The sequence below is a fragment of the Entelurus aequoreus genome, linkage group LG18, assembly GCF_033978785.1.
Source record: "Entelurus aequoreus isolate RoL-2023_Sb linkage group LG18, RoL_Eaeq_v1.1, whole genome shotgun sequence".
In the NCBI taxonomy this organism is placed as follows: Eukaryota; Metazoa; Chordata; class Actinopteri; order Syngnathiformes; family Syngnathidae; genus Entelurus; species Entelurus aequoreus.
In genome coordinates, this window is record NC_084748.1 from 33,952,606 (window position 1) to 33,956,843 (window position 4,238).

Genomic DNA, 4,238 nt, shown 5'->3' on the forward strand with positions numbered 1-4,238 from the left:
CCTCACCTTCTTCCATCCTAGGCACGTCCGTTGTGTCCTTGGGCAAGACACTTCACCCTTGCTCCTGATGGGTGCTGGTAGCGCCTTGCATGGCAGCTCCCTCCATCAGTGTGTGAATGTGTGTGTGAATGGGTGAATGTGGAAATACTGTCAATTGCGCTTTGAGTACCTTGAAGGTAGAAAAGCGCTATACAAGTATATACTTGTATAGCGCTTTTCTACCTTCAAGGTACTCAAAGCGCTTTGACATATAACCCATTTATCATTTATAAATGGAATGGAATGCAGTGGTCTTGGTCGTGCGCGTCAGTGTATCCTGCCCCTTCTTGGTTCTCTTCCTGGAAGTAAATCCATCCATCTTCTTCCACTTATCCGAGGTCGGGTCGCGGGGGCAGCAGCCCAAGCAGGGAAACCCAAATCCTGGAAGTAAATAATTATCACAAATACAACAAAGACAGCACTTGAATGTAGATTAATTGAATTGAATTAAAACTTTGGCATAATTACTTTATCATTTACCTCTCATCTCACTCTGTTCTTTTGCTTGTTTCTTTTTCCTTTTTTGTCCTCCCTCTTAATTCCTCCTCTTCTCCTGCAAGTAGTTATAATTGCAAATTCAAAAGACATGCAGTGGAACTTCAATAAAATGGAATTCAAAATTGGGATATCTTCTCTTCTCCGTACCTCAAATTTTGAACCTCCCTTTCGAAAAGTGGCCAGTTTCAGGACCTCTCCAAGCTCACAATCCACTTCAGCTGTGGTCGTCTGCTTGTAAACACCCCTGCATGCCTCTGCAATCACCAGCACAATTTAGAATTCCCTTTAGAATAAATACTGTAATAATAACAGCTAGATCGACCTTGTGAGCATACATGCAACATATGCTCAAAGATGCAAACCTATTATTAACACTTACTATTTATTATTCTGTAAACTTTTCCTGTCTTTCCACGGAGGCCAAGCTGTTCCAGGACTTTGTTTGTGGCAATTTTCCTCAGCATTGTCCTCACCGTGTCTGCCAAATTCTGCCCACCAAGAGCAGTAAGAGCTTTCACCTATACAAATAAATAAACAACAATATTGTACTTGATTAGAAATTGTTTTTTGATAACTGAGCAAGATATTTTTGCAGTGGGGAATTAAAAGTAATTACCAGCTGCTTTCTGAGCAGAAGATCAGTGTCGAGCCGTTCACAGAAGGCCTTCAGCTGCTCAAGAGTCTCGAAAGGCTGATCAATGAGATCTTGAACATCCAGATTCTGGCCCCACAGACTGTGCTGCCAGCCCTCTCAGCATGCGCATAATTTCTCCCTGGTTCTCAAGTATATTTTGAACTTTCATGTTCAACTGGAAAACTGCAAAGACAACAAAAGTCAAAGAGGTAATTCGTATTACTGCCCGTTGTAACAGCCTGTTTAACACCACCTATCAACAGTTAAATAGCCAACTAACGTTCACTGTCAAGGGCATTCCTGCTGCTTCTTGGAGCGGTCTGGTACTGACTCGTACTGGCTGGAGTGGTCTGGTACTGGCTTGAGCGGTCTGGTACTGGCTTGAGCTGGATGCATTCCTGTCTGGACTGAGCCTGGAAGTGCTGCTTCTCGCTGGGCTGTGAGGTCGGCCTGGATGCCTTGGAGTGGTCTGGTATTGGCTGGTACTGGCTGAAGTGGTCTGGTACTCGCTGGAGATTGGAAAGTTAAAGGTTGGGAGCTCTGGCAGTGGGGGTGCCTGGACAAAGACCTGTGTTTTCTCTTTTCTGCACTTCTTTTTTGGCCGAATTTCCTCTTCATCTAAACCAACGAAGACAAAAAAATGTATGCACCACTAAGTAGTATTTGAGTATTGTAAGTAAACAGTCTTTGAAAAGTGACTATACCGTCAGCATCAAACACATCTTCCTCATCGTTTCTATAGCGTTCAGGGGTGATGTGGCTCCGTTTGGTTAACACTTCTGGGCTCGAAAACATTTCAGCTTGTTTTTCGTATTGAAGGGCCTTGTCAAAGTCTTCTGCAAAATTTCAAAGTATGCCGATGACTCAAGATGAATTTAACTTATGTTGTTTAAAATATACATGATATGACTTAGACAATATTCCCTTACCAGTCAATGTTTTCCTGAAAACCCGAATTGGCAGCCTCTCCCAGAATTGTTTGTCAGGAATCTCAGCTTTCCGGATTCTGGAGTGGGTAGGATTTGGCCTTGGCCAATAGCAGAAGGTATTCTGAAGATAAAATAATCATGATGAATGACATAATAATAATAAGCTACAATATTATGCCTATGCACAGTACTTTTCAGAAAAAGTAATAACCTTTCCATCATCTTCTGTCCATTTGGTTGGGACAACAGCGACTGAATGTTCACCAAGGAACTCAACGACCACAAAAGAAGGAGCCATCTGGAAAACAATTACATAATATTACCATTTCAATACTGCATCAAAGAGTTATTTATGAATCCTGATACAGTTAGTCAGTTATTCTTAGTCTGCACACAGCATCCATGTACTTTGTCACTGTTTCTGGAGTTGATGTCGTGTCATTCTCTTGCTCGCTATCATCACTCTCTAATTCTAAAGTTGACTGTCGGCATTGCTTCTTCAAATGCCTAGTTGTGGCAGCCCATCTACGCTTATAAGCCCTCTGTTGAAACTTCTTCATATTGTGTTTATTCTATTAAAAAAAACCCAAGGAAAATGGGTTGCCCTATTATCGCACACGGAATTATATCATTAAAACATTGGCATAATTACTTTATCATTTACCTCTCATCTCACTCTGTTCTTTTGCTTGTTTCTTTTTCCTTTTTTGTCCTCCCTCTAAATTCCTCCTCTTCTCCTGCAAGTAGTTATAATTGCAAATTCAAAAGACATGCAGTGGAACTTCAATAAAATGGGAATTCAAAATTGGGATATCTTATCTTCTCCGTACCTCAAATTTTGAACCTCCCTTTCGAAAAGTGGCCAGTTTCAGGACCTCTCCAAGCTCACAATCCTCTTCAGCTGTGGTCGTCTGCTTGTAAACACCCCTGCATGCCTCTGCAATCACCAGCACAATTTAGAATTCCCTTTAGAATAAATACTGTAATAACAGCTAGATCGACCTTGTGAGCATACATGCAACATATGTTCAAAGATGCAAACCTATTATTAACACTTACTATTTATTATTCTGTAAAGGGGCAAGTCCTCAAACGCCACTTTTCCTGACTTTCCACGGAGGCCAAGCTGCTCCAGGACTTTGTTTGTGGCAATTTTCCTCAGCATTGTCCTCACCGTGTCTGCCAAATTCGGAACGTTCAGGCAGCATTCAAACCATATCACTGACGGGGCAAATTATTGTTTAACTAAACTACAAATAAATCCACCCTTCTTCAGAAGTCATTCGTTGGTCTTTGGTCAGTTTGGAAACTTTATAACAGCCAACCTGCACGAGAAATGTATGCTAGTTAGCGCCGGCGCATATTTATACACAACGCTAAAACCGTAAAATGGTCTGAAATTAATCATGTAGGTTGGAAATTGTTATACAAAAACGTGCTTCGTATTTCACTCTTTCTATACTTGTGATAAATGGATGGCGCACCAAATTGCTTTAAAATCGGGATTCTGGAAGTAGTTAGCCTTCGTCCTTCTTTGTCTCACGGAGCAGCTTCAATTGTGCATGCGTGTAGTCTTCTTCTTCTTCTCCTTCTTCTTCTTCTTCTTCTGATTTTCATGGCAGTTGGCAAGCAACCCTGTGTGTGCATTGCCGCCACCTACTGTGCGTGCAGCCTTGACTCAGCCGGCGTCAGATTGTTCACAAAACACAACACTTTCGCAGAAAGTTAGGGAAACGTTACAACATACTGTATAAAAAGTAAATTTGCGAAAAAAAACACTTATAAAAGCCTAACAGTTGCTGTTTCCATTGCAGGCAAATTATATTTGGTATATAGATGAGAACGTTCAAAGAACGTTCTAAGAACGTTCTTAGAACATATAAAAAAAACCATATTTTTTAATATGTTCTAAGACCGTTCTTAGAACGTTCTTAGAACATATCAAAAACTTTATTTTTTGATATGTTCTAAGAACGTTCTCATCTTGCATAACCAAAAGAGAACCATAAGGGAACGTTACGTTAACGTTAGGTGTTACCTGGGTATACATATATATATACACCGTCACTTCCTGTCAATGAGAAAGGACGCAAAAGAGAAAGGCTCCGCTCTTGCTACCGGAGTTTTTTGTTAAATCT

At 40.9% G+C, this 4,238-nt stretch overlaps 1 long non-coding RNA gene across 2 annotated transcripts; it reads right to left on the minus strand.

Moving 5' to 3' along the window:
* Window positions 1-283: 283 nt before the first annotated feature.
* Window positions 284-3,698, minus strand: LOC133633582 (uncharacterized). Of its 2 annotated transcripts, XR_009821792.1 has the most exons (13): window positions 3,563-3,698; window positions 3,160-3,425; window positions 2,931-3,037; window positions 2,765-2,837; window positions 2,509-2,672; window positions 2,312-2,398; window positions 2,101-2,221; window positions 1,452-1,680; window positions 1,154-1,354; window positions 917-1,055; window positions 685-791; window positions 520-592; window positions 284-420 (listed from the first exon to the last, which is right to left on the minus strand). It is a non-coding gene; the product is annotated as an uncharacterized LOC133633582 (long non-coding RNA). The 2 variants fall into 2 exon arrangements; XR_009821791.1 differs by lacking the exon at window positions 2,509-2,672 and having other exon boundaries at window positions 3,563-3,697.
* Window positions 3,699-4,238: the final 540 nt, after the last annotated feature.